We start from the raw sequence: 19,948 nt of genomic DNA on the forward strand, positions 1-19,948 counted from the left end.
AGATGTTTGAAATATTGCAGTTTGAAGCAGCCATTTGCTGCCTGCATATAAAATTTCCTTGAAATACTGGAGTTGCGGGGCATACAGGGGGGCATCTGCACTCAGACTCGAGAAAATATACAGGCCAGGAGCCAAAGCTCAGCTGGGAAAATTCCTGCCATGTGTGACATTGTATATATGATGAACAAAGATTGCCCCAGGGCTCTGGTGGTCAACCATGGTGACAATGCAACCTGTAGGTTGTCATGATCAACCATGGTGACCACGCTCCCTACTGACAGAGGGCCTCTTCTGTATCAGGATGCCCCCTTTCTGCATCTCCATGGGGGTTTCTTGGCTACCAGGTCAGATGTCACCTCCCAGAATCTATCTCATTGCATGGTTTGCTGTGATTTTCCTGCATAGCAAGGCCATGGTCTGACATGTCTTGTGTGGACTAGATTTGGATGCCCCAAGGTGGGGTACTTGGGCTGCGATGTCCCTAGCATGGCACAGCCAGTATACACAATGGCTAGATGAACCAACCAATGAATTCCAGGCACTGATGAAGGTGCCCTAGTTCAGCTTCGGCAGAACCAAGGCTCAGAAAAGGTAAGTGGGGTGCAGAAGGTGGCAGCACCAAGCAGCCTTGCCGCGTCAGGCTCCAAGTTGTGGTGCTCTTGGCCCACAACTTAAATGTCTTCCCCTCAGCTACTTGCACACCTGCAAGGCAGGTGCTGTTGTTACTGCCTGTGTGCAATTCTGTCACCTCCATCTGGTGACATCGGGCCTGGAAGTAGCCTGCCTGCTGGGACCCAGCCAGACAGTGACAGGACAGGGTTGGGCCACAGGTGCTCTAACCACTGCCCTGCACTGCCTCTCTGTACTCCCAGCAGGAGCAGGCCCAGCAGGGACAGCATGGAATGAACTATCTATGGGGGCTGTGAGCTGTGCACCTGGAGAAGTAGCCTGGGGATGTCAGGTGCATATTCAGAACTCTCTATGCCAATAGTCCTGAGCTTGGCTGAGGCCCTTTTCCCAGCAGCCGCCCTCCCAGGACAGCCCGGAGTGGCCAGGCAGGAATTGTTGCCTGGGAGTGCAGCACAGCTTGGGATCCCACAGTGTGGGATGGCCACACAGAGGTGCCCCAAACCCTGGAGTTGCAGCAAGCAGCTGCAGGCAGAAAGAGTGGGGCAGCAGGCTGATTTGCAGGACTCCAAGAACTTGTCACTGACCCATGTGGTTAGGAAGGCAATCATGCTGCAATAGCTGGATGCAACCTTGCCTTAGTAGTTGATCTTTTGTGTTCTGATGCAGGTGCACACAGGGTAGTATACCCCTGACCTGGCTTCACAGGTGAGCCTGGGTGCACAGCAGGGCTCAAAGGGCAGCCATGTGCCTGGGGACCTGTCCTGCTTCTGCTCTCAAGGCCAGCCCCGTGGGCCTCCATACTGAAAGATAGAAAAGGTGCTCTACTTGCTTCCCTGTGACAGCAGAACTTTGCCTTCAAACTCTGAGCCCACCCCTCCGCTTCCCCCTCCGCCTCTTCCCCCAGTGTCCTTATAGGCTCAGGTGGCCCAAGTCCCAGACATGGATCCCATTTGCAGTCCCTGACTTGGGAGGGAGGTCTTCCCAACTCCATTGCATGTAGCTCAGTCTCACATATGTAACAGCTTCCAGCCTTGGCCGTGATCCTTTCCAGAGGCCTCTCGCAGCCTTGGGAACTAGGGAGTGTTTCATTTATACTGTGTCTTCCAGATATTTATTTATACTCCCCACACTGTACAACAAAACCTCCCTGAGCAAAGCCCCTTCCCTGGATTTCCTTTGCTCCCCCCACCCACTCCCAGCCAGCAAGGTAAGCTCTCCTGTGTTCTCAAACCCCCAGGGTGACAACCACCAACCACAAATCCTCCAAACTTTGTTTTCTCATGGAAAACAGCTTTTTCTTCATGAAAAAAAAGAGCTGTTCTTGCTGGTTGCAAATGCACCTCTGTAGGATGTGAGTGGCTGTGCCAGTGCAGCCCAGGGAAACACACAGCACGTCCTGTTCTGCTCAGCGCCAGCCCAGGTTCAGCTGGAAGCTCCTTCGCTCTCTGGAGGCCGGCTGCAGCTAGAGCTGGAGGCTGGTGTGGCGATCAATGACCAGAGTGTGACCCCAACACAAACCATCCCCTGCCCCGGAGTCTGCTCTGCACAGGACCCCAAAGTGAAGTAACTGCAAACTCATGGGAGGGGGCTCCATGGGAGCCTGCCCATAGGGAAGGGCCAGCCCTCCTATAGACATGCTACTCTGTCCTCACTGCCAAGCAGCCTTGGCCACATCATGGACCTTGCATGGTTTGGCTTGTTGCCTCCGAATCTCTTGTGGGAACGGCTGTCTCCAGTGTAAGACACTCCAATGTGGAACTGTGGGACCAGGGAGGGTAATTTAAGTCACTATTTGCAACACTAGCTCCTCTATCGAAGAGCTGCTTCAAGTCCTGACTGTTCTGCTTCCAGTCCAGTTCCCTGCTAATGCACCTGGGACAGCAGTGGAGGATGGCCCAAGTGACTTGGATTCCTGCCACCTATGTGGGAAACCCAGATAGCGTTCATGGCTTTGGACTGAATTATCTTAGGCTGTTGGAACCACTTAGAGAGTGAACCAATGAGTAAAGCTCTCTCTCTCCTTCTCTCCGTAATTCTGCTTGTTGCATAAATAAATAAATAAATCTCTGAAAGACAGAGACATGGCACCTTTCAGAGGCTCTTGAGGCTCTGTCCTCATTGGCAACTTCATGATATCCATTTGCGTGATACATGGGTTGGTGAATTCTCCTGAAAGTGGACACACCACCAAAGCCTGCCCTATGATATTGTGTTGTCAGTAACAGAAAATGGGCAGACACAGCACTGCTACATACCAGGTGACACAGGTGGGGCAGAGAACTATGTGACACTAACTTTATGGTTGTGACTGTAGTTCAGGGATCTCCCTGCAGACACAGCTGACTTTCTCATACCTCAGAATCCCAGTGATGCCCCCAGGGAGTGCTCACAGGTGCAACAGAAGAGGGGCAGTCCCAAGGGAGCCTGGAATTAGGGCTGGTCCCAACATCAGACCCCCACCAAGTGCTGGCAGATCCCAGTTCTCATGCTCACCTCTGAGTGGTCAGCCCAGCCTCGGCTGTCGGTGAATGGTCCAACAGCCCTTCAAGTTTAAAAACTTCCTTGAGCTCAGAGGCTGCCTTCTGGCCTGCAATCCTCGTATTCACACAGCCCACCCACCTAGGAATGCAAATGGCATCTTGTGAACATCCAGACCCCACTGCCAACTCATCCACTTGCCTGGCAAGTGAGATCTCACCCCCAGTGTACGTCTCCTCCACCCCATCCCGTGTTCCAGACACCTATACCCAGGGAGCCAGAGGTGCGTTCCAGGGCCCTTCGTGCAGCATCCTGCGAAAGCAAAAAAAAAAAATGCAGAGGGGGCTCGCATGGTGATATAGCAGATTAAGCCAGCAACTACATTGTTGACATACCATAAGGGCACTAATTTAAGTGCCAGATGCTCTGCTTTTGGTCCAGCTCCCTGTTAATGCACCTAGGAAAGAAGGAAAGGATGGCTCAAGCATTTAGGTCCCTGCCACTCATGTGGGAGACCCAGATGGAGTTTCAGGGGCCTGGTTTCAGCCTGGCCCAGCCCTGGCCATGCAGCTATTTGGAGAGTGAACCAGCAAATGGAAAGCTCTCCTTCTCTGTGTAGCTCTACCTTTCAAATAAATAAATCTTTTTTTTTTTTAATGTATGGTCTCCTCCTCTGGAGGCCTGTGCCTCTTCCTAGTGACCCCAGAGAAGCTCACCCCAATTCAGGCTGGTGGGTGTCACCCAATAGCCAACTGTTGGGCTTCTCGGTTTCCATAGTGACATGCAGCAATTCCTTAATAATTCCCTCTGATGTATCTGCATGTATGCCTAGGTCTTTGTGTCTTTATTTGTGAGTTGTTGCCTTTCTCTGGAAAACCCTAATACAGCATCTAAGTCACGGTCATGCTGCTGGATCATCCTCACGCAGGCACTCATGGCTCTCTGGGCTGCTGGACTCTGCCTTGTTTCCTCATGTGCCATCTCCACTCATGAAATGAGAAACCGAGGAGCAAAGTCCTCACTTGCCTTCCTTGTCAAGCCTACTTTCCCCTAGCCTGGAAAAAAGCTCAATAAATATTTGTGACGTGGACAGATGGGGGAAAGGTGGATTGTGGATGTATGATTGGGCAAGTGAATGGAACAATGGATGAATGGATGGGTATATGAGTGGGTGGATGTATAGATGGTTAACTAGGTGAGTGGGTAGATAGATGCAGAAGTAGGGGGTGGGTAAGTGGGTGGATGGGTAGGTGGGTGGGAAGGTAGGTAGATGGTGGATGGGTAAGTGGATGATGGATGTGTAGATGGGTAAGTAGATGAATAAGTCACTGGGTGGATGGTGATTAATTTCCTATCCTTTCCAAGAACTTGAACGCCACACACATGCAGCTAAAGGAGGATTTACACGACTCACACCAAGTACATCAAAGCACATAGTTCTTGGCCTCACAGCACGAAGTCCTGAGCCTAGGGCTACAGTGACCTCAGAACCACTGTAGCATCCTTTCTTGGCATTGTGCAGCTTGGGCTGCTGATTCTTGGTGCAGTTCCCCAGACTTCACATCTTGCCCTCCCCCTGCGAGTCCAGGACCATGAGGCCGAAAGTCACATGGTGGTGTTCCATTGGCAGCAGCAGCCATCTCCAACCTTCTTTGAGCCATCACGCTTGCTTGGCACCGCCAGTCTTGGCATCAGCGCCTGGACATTGAGTGATTTCCATTTATGACCATCTGACCCCTAATTACTTGCATTAATTACTTGGACAGGTTGGCTGTGCAAGGAAGGCTTAGCACCCAGGGGCATTGTAAGCAGACGTCCTTCATCTGCCCTTGTCTGCCACCTGCCTCTTGAGAGAGAACACCGTGTGTCACTCAGATTGCCCAGGTGCCCCAAGCTTCGTCCTCATGCATGTCCAGAGCCACGGTGGAGGTCAGTCTGTCATTTTGATGGGCTGCATCCAAGAACCTCTTCTCAGACTAATCCTGGATTGTCAGAGAGACTGATTGTTTGTTGGGCAAACAAATGTGACAGGAGGAGAGGGAGCGAGAAGAGAGCTTGCTGTCACCAGTGCCATGTGGAGTTAACTGCTTCGACTGTAGGTGGTCCTGACTCCAACTCCCAGGAGCAAGAAGAGGCCAGAATGGAGCAGCCCGGCCCAGGTACAGGAGTCTGAGTGGGGTCCCGTTGTCACCCCATCATGTGATGCTCATGGGTACCCATTCCCACTCTACCTGTAGTTCAAGGAAACAGGTATGGGACATAGAGGTTTTTTAGTTTTGTATTTCTTCCAGTTATCTCCCTAAATCCTCTTCATCTTCCATGCCTCTATACTCAGAACTCATTCATTCATTCCCTCAGCATCTGCCCTGTGCTGGGAGAGGTATCCAATCAGAGAAGACAAATACAGCAGGGCAGTAGACACAATGAGGGATGGCCGTAAGCCCTTGGGGCTTGGCATTAGGCTAAGCCAGGCAAGAGTCAGGCAACAAGATCTCCCAACAACAATGGCTTGGGTTTATTTCTTACTCAGAGCATTGCCAGGGCCAGGGCCAGAGCCAAGCACAGGAGTGGGAATACATGGGCGATACATGGATACATGGCTGAACAAATCCATGTCAATGTGCATCCACAGGCCCAGACACTTACCACCAAAGCTTAGCCAGGAGAGTGATCCAACCTGCTCTGCTTTCTATCCTCTGACACAGAACTCCATGTCCTTTGCTGGCCTAGATGAGCTGACTGTCATGTCCCCCGTGTGCATCTGGGCATGCTGTCCACTGCACAGGCATCAGCAACTGAGGAGGTCCAGTCCTGATATATGTACTCCAAGATCACACTACAAATCCTATGATTTTTTCCTGTGGCTGGGGTTTGAATCCAGCAATCAGATTAGGGAGTCCCCCCAAGAAACCTCACCTGGAGTGACTTCAGACTTGACTTTTGTGTGCACCAACCAGTACAGGGTCAGATTTGATCTGTTACCTACACCAGCCAATGCACATACTGGTGGATGCAACCAGTTGGATGCCTAGTCAGTTCTGCTCAAGACCCATATCTCATGAGAATCAATGGGTACTGTGGTACAGCCCAGCCATCTTGCCACAGACCTGGTCTTCACACACACCAGCAGTTGCCAGGCCTAATTAGGGTGACCCCCAGTAATCCCTACCAGGTCTGCCCCAGCCCCGGTTTTTGCATCTGCCAAAATATGCTGAAGCCTAGCCTGAACACCCCATATCCCATATGGCTCTTTCTCTTATCCTAGCCTGGCCCACCACCTATGGGTGCTGCAGCTTAGCTCAGACTGACCCACCCCCAGAGCTGGCCCATGCATATGCCAACAGATTTGTCCATCTTTGCCAGCCTGGCCTGTTCCCAGTTCTGACTCTCATGTTCACCAGGATGAGTGGCAGCCCAACAACAGAGTGCCCACAGTTCCTCTTACCAGGCATGCCTCCAGCCCTAGAACTTGCTCCTGGCATGAGGTGCTGTGGTCCAATCCAACATGACTCTAGTCCCAGCATTTGCCAGTGGGTACCACAACCCATCCTGGCTGGAACATACTTGTTCTGGCTCTCTGTTATGCCAGCAGGTACAGCAGCCTAGCCCAACCTGGTTCACCTACAGCCAGTCCAGTCCCAGCTGTCATGCTCATTAGCAGAAGTAGTGGCCTAGCAGGGGAATCCCCAAGTTTTTCCAACCATACCCATTTCCAACCCTGTCTTGTATGTGCCAGCGGGTGCTGTGACCCACTCTGAGATGGCCCACCTCCAGACTCAGCATTTGCCAGCAAGTGCTACAGTCTGGCTCACCCTAGCCAGCTCTCAGTCCCAGGTCTTGCCACTGGGTATGGCAGCCTATCTCAGCCTTGTCCACTCACATCCACAATCCGCATGTAATTGACAGTTGTTGTGGCCCAAACTGGCCTGGCCTACACCCCATCTTGGCTCTTGCTCATGGCAGTGTGTCTTATGGACTGGCTCACCCTGAGCAGGCCCCATCCAGCTCCTCGCTGAGGACCTGGAAAAGCAAAAGAAAATGGCCCAAGTGCTTGGACCCCTGCCACACATGTGGACAACCCAGATGGGGCCCCTGGCTCCAGGCTTTGTCCTGGCTCAGCTCCAACTGTGTGAACTAGTGGATAGAAAATCTCTCCCTCTGTCTGTCACTCTGTCTTTCAAATATATAAAATACATAAAATCTCAAACTTTAAAAATCATTTGTATAGGAGGATGGATGTAGCTTCTATAGCATGATATGAAGAGAGCTTGGTTACTTGCAGGGGAGCCTGGAACCATTTCCTACAGAAAACTTGTGTCAAAGTGTACTGAAAATGTGCAGTATAAAAAACTATGCCGAGGGTTTTATTATTTTTTTTTAAGTCACACTTTGGGTTCCATTGTTCCACAAACCCAAAGTGTGGCTTCCTGAGCATACTAGGCAGGTGTTCCTGGCTTCTGACAGCTCTGGGGGTCAGTGTGGGCATGGTGAGGGGTGTATGAAGGCAGACACAGCTGTCGGCTGGCTGCACCTCCCTGGCACCTGGCTTCCCATCTGAGCCCCACCAGTGTTCCCTGAGGGACAAGCAGGGACTGTCATCACTGTCTAGCCTGGCAGTCTGAAAACTGTCCACAGACACCTGACCAGAGAGTCTCTGCCAACCATCACTATCATTGTCCTCTGAATTTCAACCTGGCTGGCTTCGGAGGCCACTTTCTTCAAACAACCCCAGGGTCGCGAGGGACCTGGTGATGTGACCCCAGGCTGTCTCCATAGTGACTTATTCCTTCTTCCTCCTTTTCAAGATTTTATTTTTATGTTTAAATGTGGGGGCCAGGAATAGGGTAAGGACACGTTTATACAGACAGAAAAACATTTAAACAGGATGAAGCAGACAGGACATGTTTCAGGAAATAGGAAAGGACAGAACAACAGCAGAGGGGTACCTGGAGACTGACAGACACAGGAAATCAGCAGACACAACGTTGTGGTGTTGCAGAGATGGATATTCCAGCACGGCGATCAGAACTCCACAGCAGCCAGAACTCCACCAGCAACCAGGTGGGAAGGGACTTTCACTGGGAGCTCAGGTGGTGAACCCAGACAAAGAAATGTCCGTTCTGCTGGTCCATTTGATTTGACCAGGAGTAGAGACAGAGCAGCAGATCACAGGTGGGCAGTGAGAGAACAGGGTGTATTTCACAGTCCAGTCAGCCCCCTAGAGCCGAATTGGGCACCATTTTGAGTAAGGAGGAAAGGGCGAGGGAGAGGACTGAGCATGCGCTGAGCTGGGAGTGAGCTCATTTCTGACTCAGTGAACTTCAGCAACGTGGCATTCTACAGGTTCCACCCAAGACAGGTCTAGGTAGCCCTCAGACCTGACAGCCAGCAGATCAAGGATTCTAGTAGTGGTACGTCAGGTGCCATTTTGTACACTGTGGCAATAGCTTTAGGACTACAGGGGACAACAGTGAACTGTGCATGTGCTGATCATGCGAGAACTTGCAGTCCGAGATTGCACTGGTCCTGCAGGAAAATAATACTGACTGTGGCATCATACCAGTCAAAATAGGTCCGTGTGGCACCCAGATCTAATGTCCAACAGGTTCCAGCAAGATCAGCGCCATCAACAACCTAATTATATAGGACACCTGGTGTCTCTCTAATCCTGGGACGTGCTCCAACCGAAAGTGGGAGAAAGGTTGCAGAGACAACGGTGCAGCCTCAGCGTGGTAACATAGGAAGTGGAGAGTGGTGAGCCAAGAGCTGGGGCTGTGGAGACCACAGTGGAAATCTGACATAAGAACCCAGACCTGGAACTTGCTGGAGGTTGTGGCACAAGTGGCTGCAAGAAAAGTTGTGTACCAACCTCAATAAGTAAAATCGCATTGTAGACCTGTGGGTGACACAGCTTAGAAACTTGCCAAAAGGAGAAGCCTCTGCTAACCAGAAGTACAATGATCAAGAGCAAAAGAAGAGACAAAGGCACAAAGAATATTGCCAAAAACTCTCCTGCAAGGGAGCAAAACCCTATGCCAACCTCAGAGTTAACTGAGCAAGACATCGAGAAAATGGGGCACACAGAATCCATAAGACTCATTTTAAAACTCCTGATCAACAATGAGAAGCTCATGCAAGAGTTCAAAGAATTTAAGGAAGCAATAAAGAAAATCAAGACTGGTATATCAGAAATTAAGAACACAGAAGAGCATTAAGAGTACAGCAGAGAGTCTCCAAAATAGAATGAAGCAAGCAGAAGAAAGAATCTCAGAATTGGAAGGTATTTCCTATCATCACGGGGAAGCAAACAAAAAGCTGGAAGCAGAGCTGTATCAGGCCAAAAAAAGTATTCAAGAATTGAAAGACACTATTAAGAGGCCAAATCTAAGAGTTATGGGAGTCCCAGAAGGCGCAGAAAGAGAAGCTGAGTTTGCAAATGTATTTAATGAAATAATAAAGGAAAATTTCCCTAATCTAGAGGAAGAATTGGGAAACAAGTTCCAGGAGGGGCACAAGTTCCCAACAGGCTTGACCAAAAATGATCTTCACCACAACATATGATCATCAAGCTCTCTTCAACTGAACATAAGGAAAAGATCCTTACATGTGCACGTGAAAAAAAAATCAACTGACATATAAAGGAATGGCAATTAAGCTCACAGGAGACCTGTCACAGGAAACTCTACAGGCAAGATGAGAATGGAGTGGCATATTCCAGATTCTAAAAGAAAAAAATTATCAGCCTAGGATAACATATCCAGCAAAGCTTTCTTTCATCTTTGAAAATGAAATAAAATGCTTCCACAGTAAAGAAAAGCTAAAAGAATTTGCCTTTTCCAAACCTGCCCTACAAATGATACTGCAAGATGTTCTCTTGACAGAGAAGAGGAATAGCACCTACCAAAACCAAAGGCAAGCGGGAAGAACATCCCAGTAAAATGAGAACAGAAGACTAAACCAATGAACAACTCATTCCTAAAATGACAGGACCAACGTCACACCCATGTATATTAAACTCTGAATGTAAATGGCTTAAGCTTAATCAAACATCATAGAGTAGTAGACTGGATTATGAAACAAAACCCAACTGCTTATTGTCTGGAGGAGACACACTTCAACAAAGATTAACGGAAACTGTATCACATGGGTTTTGTTGTTATTCTCTGTTTCATCTCTTCAAAACACTTCCTTCTGATTAAATCATTCAATGACTCGTATATCATATGGTAGCATCATTTACTTCAAGAATGTTCTTGATTTTCATTTCTTCAGCTACACATTAGTCATTTAATAGCAAGTTATTTAACTTCTTGATGTTAATTTCTTTTTTCTTCTTGTTGTTGGTTATGTTTTGTGGCTCTACATTTAAGGGGATGTATAGTAGCTGTGTAATGGAGACTGTCATATCTAGTAACATGTTATTTAATTTCAGGCATTGTAAATTTCTATTTATTGATTTTGTATCACCACTTTTCATTTAGGGGGATGTACAGTAGTTGTGTAATGGAGACTATCATATCTAGTAACATGTCATTTAACTTCATGGCATTGTAAATTTCCTCTTTTCTTTCTATTGTTGATTTTGAAACATGACTTTTCATTTAAGGGAATGTACAGTAGCTATGAAATGGAGACTAACATTCGGATGTGAGGATGTAGTGTGGTATGCATTTCTGCTTCCAGACAAAGATGGACTTACAATGAAACTGTTTACTATTTCTTGACAATAGGATTCTGGACTCTGCCATTATCCAGGCCCACAATGATGGACATATGACTGAGTATGAAGAACTATATGTTAGTAATGATATAGAGGAACTGCGGGGGGGGGGGGGAGAGAATTGGGGAAGGGATAAGGGAATATGAAACTGTACTATAAAATAATAATAATAATAATAATAAATGAATTAAAAGAAAATAAATGTGGGGGCCAGTACTGTGAAGTCGAATGTTATGCCTCTGCCTATAGTGTCAGCAGCCCATAGGGGTACCAGTTCAAATCCTGGCTGTTCCACTTCCCATTGAGCTTCCTGCTTGTGGCCTGGAAAAGTAGCAGAGGATGGCCCAAAGCCTTGGGACCCTGCAACTACATGAAAGACCTGGGAGAAGCTCCTGGCTTTGGATCCGCACAGCTTCAGCTGCTGTGGCCATCCGGGTAGAACTTGCCTCCTATCTCTCTTATCTCTGTGTAAATCTTGCCTTTCAAATTAAATACTACTACTACTAATAATAATAATAGTAAATTCTTCTTAAATATTTAAAAATTACAGAGTGACAGATTTGAACTGTCAAGATCCCTGACAAGCACACCCATCACCTGCCAAGTCCCTTCCCATTCCCTTGGCAATGCCACTTTGTGTGTGGTTTGTACAGGAAGGTAAAACTTGCCTCTGAGCAGAACTTTCAGTCTCTCCAAATCTGCCTTTCCAATACAAATACATAAATCTTAAAAGAGAGAGAGAGAAAAATAACAATTGTTGGAGAGAATATGGAGAAAAAAAATGAACAAAGGATTATTTGTTTACATTAAAGGCCGAGTTCACTCCCCAAATGGCTGTAATGACTGAGCTGGGCCAGTCTGCAGCCACAAGTCAGGAGCTTCTTCTGGATCTCCCACTTGAGTGACAGGGTCTAAGCACTTGGGCCAGTCTCTGCTGTTTTGCTAGGCCACTAGCACAAGTTGAACTGAAAGTAGAGCAGCTGAGACTCAGACTGACGCACATATAAGATGCCCACACTACAGGCAATGACTTGACTGGCTAAAACAAAAGGCTGGTCCCAAGAATGACACTTTAACCCCTGCATTTGGAATGGGTTTATGTTTCAACAATACGCCATACAGTGTATATGTCACCACCTCTTCCACAGGGATACAAAGAAGAGCATATCAAATCTTCTTATACCATTAAAATGCAGATGGTATTTGGATGCATCTAACCACTTGCAGTCCTTAGTTTTCATAGCAGGTGCAATTGGCATTGTTTGCCATGGGTCACTTCATTCAAACTCCTAGCCATCAACTGTCCTTCCCCGATGCTTGCAGGCTACCTGCTCAGCATTACCTGAGATTTGCATTACAGAGCTTCCTGTGGGTTTCAGGCCCACTGGTAGGTTTGCAAGAGTTTGTTGTACCGGTAGCTTCATCTGGATGGAAAGAGAAGCATTCCAATGGGTGTGCCTGCTATGAGAATGTCGTTGTAGTGGTCAACTCTAAATGCCCACCCAGTGGCTCACACTTACTGGACCCTGTGGATTCGACTTTGAGAGATAAATTACATCTTTTTTTTTTTTTTAAAGATTTTATTATCATTGGAAAGCCGGATATACAGAGAGGAGGAGAGACAGAGAGGAAGATCTTCAATGTTTCACTCCCCAAATGAGCCACAATGGGCCGGTGCGCGCAGATCTGAAGCCGGGAACCTGGAACCTCCTCCGGGTCTCCCACGCGGGTGCAGGGTCCCAAAGCATTGGGGCCGTCCTCGACTGCTTTCCCAGGCCACAAGCAGGGAGCTGGATGGGAAGTGGAGCTGCCGGGATTAGAACCGGCGCCCATATGGGATCCTGGGGCGTTCAAAGCGAGGACTTTAGCCGCTAGGCCACGCCGCCGGGCCCAGAGAGATAAATTACATCTTACAAGGGCATGCAAGTCTTGTTGCATCTCTTAAAACTTGCATGTTTTTTTTAAAGATTTATTTATTTATTTTTTGAGATGCAGATTTACATGCAGAAGGAGAGACAGAAAGAGCTTCCATTCTCTGGTTCACTCCCCAAATGGCCACAATAGCAGGTCTGCAGCCAGCAGCCTCTTCCAAGTCTCTCACGTGGGTGGCGGAGTCCTGTGGTGTTGCATCATTATCTGCTGCTTTCCCAGGCCATAAGGAGGGAGCTGGATGAGAAATGGAGCAGCCGGGACACAATCACCTATATGGGATCCTGGCACTTGCAAGTGGAAATTAGCCATGAACCATGGCACTGCCTCCCTTCCCCCTACACTTTTTTTTTTTTTTGTCTTTTAAGATTTTTTTTTTTTTTATTGGAAAGGGCAGGTTTACAGAGAGTAGAAGAGACAAAGATCTTTTATCCTATGGTTCATTAACAAAACACCTTCAATGGCCAGAGCTGAGTTGATTTGAAGCCATGAGCCAGGAGCTTCTTCTAGGTCTCCCACGCAGGTACAGAGTCTCAAGGCTTTGGGCTATGTTCTGCTGCTTTCCCAGGTCATAAAAATGGAGTTGGATGGGAAGTGGAGTAGCCAGTACATGAACCAATGCCCACATGGAATGCCAGTGCCACAGACAGAGGACTAACCTTATACACCACCCTAGGGTTTTGGTACATTGTAAAGCTTTTGTACACCCCTGAAATCACCACTTTTCCCAGGGTAGAGGGTATTTGCACCACCCCCAGCCAGGTGCTTTCCCAGGGAAGTAAGCAACTCAGAGGCGCTGGCAAGCCACAGTGGTGTGTGGGCAGTGTGCCCAGCACCAGGCATCCGGATGGGTCACTGGCAATCCAGGGCATGTATCTACCCTGTTGCTCAGGTCAGATTCTGGGCATAGCAGGTAAGCCTCCTGTGTACCCAGCACCAGCTCCTGAGTTCAGCTTCCTGTAAATGCAGGCCTGGCACAGATTGTTGGGTCCCCGCCCTTCACATGTAGCTTCTGGCTTCTGCCCGGCCTGGCTGCCCACACTGTCAGGATGTGGGTTGTGAACCAGAAAGGATGAGAAATCACGTCTCTCTCTGTCTCTTGAATGATGACAATATTAATAATAATAAATGTTTAGCTTAAGTTTATACAATGGAGCCATATCCAGTGCTGCCCATGGGGAGTGGACATCAGCAAGTGGCCAGATGCCAGGCTGTCGGGATGAAGGATGCCATAGCAGTGCCCATTGCCCATGTCGCTGCAGGATTTAGGGCCTAGGCACCCAGTCTGTCGGATGGAGCTGGGATGTGTAGAGATATATGAGTAATGTACGGAGTTCCTGGCTTCTCGCCCAGTGGCTCTCCAAACACATGCATATTCATAAGCGGGCCACTCCTCTCTGTCAGAACCTGGTATTTTTTTCTCCCACTTAGTATTGTGGTCGGGTCCACACCCCCAGCATCAGGGCAACGCAAATGCTGCAGGGTGCAGAATATTCTGTGAACTTCCCTCCTAGCCAGGGCTGGCATGCTTCCTGCGTGACAGTCATGTCTGTCTGAGCAGAGCTGTGACCTACTTTGCTGTGGTTACAGACAGGCTCCACCTCCTTGGAAATTCCAGGCCCTTCTCCCTGCCCGAGGGGTGGACGGCAAGGCAGCTATTCTGGCTGACTTCAATGAGAGGCTCCTGCCCACTGTATTTTTCCAGAAGCTTTTCTATCTCCCAAAACCCCTTATTTTTCCCCAAAAAAAGAAGTAATGGAAGGAAAAGGACTCTTTAAAAACATGCCACCGGGCCCGGCGGCGTGGCCTAGTGGCTAAAGTCCTTGCCTTGAAAGCCCCGGGATCCCATATGGGCGCCAGTTCTAATCCCAGCAGCTCCACTTCCCATCCAGCTACCTGCTTGTGGCCTGGGAAAGCAGTTGAGGATGGCCCAAAGCTTTGGGACCCTGTACCTGCGTGGGAGACCTGGAAGAGGTTCCAGGTTCCCGGCATCGGACTGGCACGTACCAGCCCGATGCGGCTCACTTGGGGAGTGAAACATCGGATGGAAGATCTTCCTCTCTGTCTATCCTTCTCTCTGTATATCCGGCTTTCCAATAACAATAAAACCTTTAAAAAAATGCCACCTTTTCTCCTTTGTTTTTTCTTTAAACAAAGGAGATATGAATTACTGTTTTAGATTAGATGGTATATCTCTCTCTGTCTCTCTCCCTCTGAGAGATGGAAAATCCATCTGCTGGCTCACCCCTTATATGCCAAGCTACAAGCCAAGTCTCTTATGTGGGTGACAGGGACCCTCTCCTGTGGGCTATGCCTCCCAGGATCTGCTTTGGCAGGAGCTGGAGCCAGGTACACAGGAGTCTTCCCAGGGGCAGGCGGGGAGGGCAGAGCTGGCTACTGAACCCAGATGCTCTGATATGAAATAACCACACCCTACTATCAACACCGACTCCTGTCCCTGAATTGTGTCCACCCCTGGACTTAGCATAAGGCACAGCCTAACCATTTATAGGGTTGGTAACTGTTCAACAGGACTAAGAAGCAAACCTCAGCTATTGAGATGCAAAGATCGAGAAGGTGCCATGAACTTTTATCTGACAGGCTTGCACTGGGAGATGAAAGGGAAAAATATGTTCTGGGGAACCCCATGCCATTTCCAAGGTCAGAAAGAAACAAGGATGAAAATTGTAGACTTCAGAATTTTAGTGAAGTACTCTATGTAACTTCCCCCTCCCCCATCATCCTTTGGCTTAATTCTGAAGCAGCTACAGGTCCAAGTCTGTGTTCTGGACAGGCAGCCCTTTGGATGTACACTCTCAAGGGACCTTGACCTTGGACGAAACTTGTACTGGCACTTTGCTTTGCATCTTGCCAAAGCTCTGAACTGAAATTCTGTGTTGTTATTTACTGGGTCTGGGCGGGTGTGATAAGTGAATCAAGCAGGCAGCTGAGCTGGCTTTGTCTCGCTCGGGTTTTGTTCCCCACTTAGCACTCCTGTGTACGCGGCTTTGGCCAGGTTCTTGCAGTTTCTCAGCAATTCTCCTCCCCAAGTCAGCGCTCATTCTGATTACTTTCTGTTTCCTGAATCAAGATGCATGCTGGCTGGCTGGGCCACATGCACGTCAGGTCTGCTGCAGCTGCCACCTGAGAGTTGATTAAGAGCCATATCAACTTGGGCGCCAGGACCTTGCAGGGGACATGATGGCATCTCCCAACAGGACACAGGGGGCTTCTCTCCCTGGGGTGACCCTGCTTGTGCTGGAGGCAGATGAGCTGCGGCAGATGACTGCCAAGGCTGCATGGGTCCCAGGAGTGGAAGAGAAGACAGACAGGGGACCAGAATGTCCCCTTCTGTCCACCTCCCCCTGCCATCCCTTGCAGCTTGCTGGATTGGCAGTGCTCCTCCTCCAAGTGTGCTACAGTGTCAGTTATAGCTCTTTGGAGCAGTCCTCCCTGACTATTCCACCATGGCCAGCCTCCACTCTGCTGGTTTTCTCTGTGGGACAGATGCATGGCCATTTTCCACCATGCACATTGCAGTGGTGGAGGGGACCTGGGACAGACAGGCTCAGGAACTACACTGATTCAGTTGGGACCCCAGGACCAGCCCTCGCATGATCAGTGCTCAGACTGGGCAGTGAGGCCGGGCCCTGCATCCGGTTGTCACTGGCACATTCACAGCCACGGGTAAGGACAATGCCAGAGCAGGCAAGAGCAGGTCCCACAGTGGCCCCTTTACACCCAGGCCTGGCCTCGGGGTTGTGGCTGAGATGTTGGTGATGTGTGCCAGTGCTGGAGCTCCAGGCTTGAGGAGGATCTGGGGAAGTAATGGGTTGGAGGGGGAGCAAAGACGAAAAATTGTGGGCTGAGGGTGGAGGAGTCTGTGAACTTCAGAGACTCCCCAGGCAGTAAGGAGCAAGTGAGCTACTGTCTCGGGGCCATCTCCTGTTGGCCCCGACCAGTGGCCATACAGCAGGCTTATTGATTTTCAACCCAATAAATATGCAGGGCCCAATGTGATAGCTCAATAGCTAAATCCTCAGTGCCTGGATCCCATATGGGTGCTGATTCATGTCCCAGCTACTCCACTTCCCATGAAACTCCCTATTAATGGACTTGGAAAGCAGTCAAGCATGGCCCAAAGCCTTGGGATCCTGTACTAGCATGGGAGACCTGGAAGAAGCCCCTGGTTCCTGCTTTCAGATTGGCTCAGCTCCAGCCATTGAGGCTACTGCAGGAATGAACCAGCAAATGGAAGATCTTTCTCTGTCTCCTTTCTCTGTAAAATCTGATCTAGTTTCCAATAAATAAATACATCTTTTTAATAGAAAAGAATCTGCAAATCTCCCTGTTATGGTCACAGTGACCTCAATAAAAGGGTACCCAGAGAGTCGGCGGGAGGGTGGGCAGAGCAGATGGGGAGGGAGTTGGGGCAGGGTGAGCTACGAGTGAGCTATGAGGGCAGGAAAGGGGTTCTACAGATTCCAGCATCTCCTCAGGGGTCCCCACAGGGACTGTACAGCAGCCTCACGGGACCCAGCACAGGGCGCAGGGACTGGGCAGCTGTGGCAGTACAGGTTGTCATCCTTCATGCAGCATCTGCATGAAGTTGCAGAGGAAGCTGAGGCTTGGGGAAGACAGTTGCATGGCCAGAGTCGCATGGTGAGAAGGTGGGGACCAATCATGTTGAGGAAGAAGAGTGGGGCCTGGTCACAGTGAGGAACAGAGTGGCCCAGTTACAGTAAGAAAGTTGGGCAGCCTGGTCTGCAGCAGATGGTGACCCCAGAGTCCTTACTCTCTGTGACAATGAAGTTTTCAAGAGAGCACACCAAAGGCCAGCCTGCATGCTCATATCACTCATTTACCCATTCACTCGTTCTCCCACATTTCCCAGGACCAGGACAGTCCCATTGCTCTCTTTCTCTGTCCTGCCAGGTCCAGGTGCCACACACCTGCAGCACAAGGTCCCTCCTGGGCTTTCCTCAGTCTGGGAAATGAGGCCCACTTCCCCGTTCTCTGCTCTTCCACTCCATGAGCCACTGGGCCCTGGAGGTGTCCATGACATCTGGTAACACCACTTCCATGTAGCACCACTGAAAAGCCATGGGCCAGGAAGCGAGAGCCTCAGAGCAACCATACCAGGCTGGAACAATGCCTTCCAGGTCTTCCCTCACTCATTCATTAGTTCATTCATTATCCTGTGTCTGTCTAGGACTGCCTGGAGCCCAGGCCATACAAACACAGACCCAGTTCACAGAGGCGGTGTAGTAGCCGGGGGTACAGGCTAAGGACAATGACGGACGCAACCCTGGAGAGAAAAAGGTGGGCGCTGTCAGGGCCGAGTGGAGACCACTTGGGAGGCGTGGCCAAGGATGGCTTCTCCCGCGCAGGTACAGACAGCTCACTTGGGAGAGGATTTGCTCTGACAGGGACCTGTGGAAGGCGGAGGGTGTGGTGAGGCTGCTGAGATTCAGCGGTGCCAATGGGAAATGGGAGAAGATGAGCCTGGTGGGCCGACTCCTTCGGGAGGCCCAGAGCTGCTACCAGCTCCAGGAGGATGACAAACACTCACTTGGATTAGACAGGAGATGTTTGCTGCCCCTCCGTGTCTGGAGACTGAGGGCGGGCCCCAGGCACCCCTGCAGACCTGGCCTGGGCCCCTCTGTTGGTTGGGTGACCCATGGCAATGGAAGGTTCAGGGGGCTGCTCTGCCCCAGTGCTAGCATTCCGGTGCCCCTGGCATCTTATTCACTCCGTACTGAGGCCTTTGACCCATTCTGAGTTGGAAAAAGGGTCAAGTTTCAGTGTCTGTATATCAATTTCGTATGTCCCACTTGCCAAAGAGGCTGGCCTGTTTGCTCTGCATTCAGCAGGAATGGTTTGGCTGTAGGCTGAGTGGGTTGTTTCTAGGATATCCCTTCTGTTGCATTGACCTATCTTTATACCAGTACCTTGCTCTTTCGGTCACTACAGAGCTCTGAAATGTACATTAACATCAGGCGTTGTGACACCTCCAGTACTATCTTAGCCTCCAGACGTGTTCTTTCTGCTCAAGATCACTCTGGCCATGCGGGATTTTCTGTGCTGGCACGTGACTTTTAGGGCTGTTTTTCTAGTTCTATCAGCTCATTGGTATTTGATGGGCATTGCATTAAATCTGTATATTGCTTTGAGTAGCAGGAACATTTTAATGCTATCTCTCCCAGTTTATGAATGCAGGGGATCTTTCAACTTTTTGTGAACATCCCTAATTTCTTTCATCAGGGTTTTCTAGTTTTAATGGTAGAAGTCTTGGAATCCTCCTGAATTTGTTCTAGATGTCGTTATTTTGGCACCTTTTATGAATGGAATTGTTTTAGTGATTTCTTTCTCAGCAAGTTCATGACTACTATGTAAAATTTTACTGATTTTTTAAAAAGATTTTATTTGTTTTTATTGAAAAGTCAGATATACAGAGAGGAGGATAAACAGAGAGGAAGATCTTCCGTCCAAAGGTTCATTCCACACCCGCCACAATGGCCGGTGCTGAGCCAATCTGAAGCCAAAAGCCAAAAGCCAGGAACTTCTTCCAGGTCTCCCACGCAGATGCAGGTTCCAAGACTTTGGACTGTCCTCAACTGCTTTCCCAGGCCACAACAGGGAGCTGGATGGAAGTGGAGCTGCCGGGATTAGAACCGGCGCCCATATGGATTCTGGTGCATTCAAGGCGAGGACCTTAGCCACTAGGCCACCGTGCTGAGCCCCATGCTACTGATTTTTTATATGATGATTTGATGATCCTATAATTTTACTAAATTTATGTATCAGTTTCATCTTTTGGAAGAGTCTTTATTTTTTTTCTGTATTAGAATCCATCATCTACAAATAGGGATATCTTTTCTTTCTCCTTCTTATTTCTTTCTTAATGCCCTTTACTTCTTTCTCATGTCTAACTGCTACTACTATAACTTGCACTGTGTAAGAGTGACAGTGATGGCCCAGCATGATGGTCCAGTGGCTAAATCCTTGCCTTGCATATGGAGTATCTCATAGCAATACCGGTTTGTATCCCATATGTATGCCAGTTCGTTACCCAGCTACTCTACTTCCCATCCAGCTCCCTGCTTGTTGCCTGGGAAAGCAGTCAAGTATAGCTCAAAGTGTTGGGGCCCTGTACCCACATGGGAGACCTGGAAGAGGCTGCTGGTTCCT

The sequence above is a fragment of the Ochotona princeps genome, chromosome 2 (assembly GCF_030435755.1).
Source record: "Ochotona princeps isolate mOchPri1 chromosome 2, mOchPri1.hap1, whole genome shotgun sequence".
Classification (NCBI taxonomy): Eukaryota; Metazoa; Chordata; class Mammalia; order Lagomorpha; family Ochotonidae; genus Ochotona; species Ochotona princeps.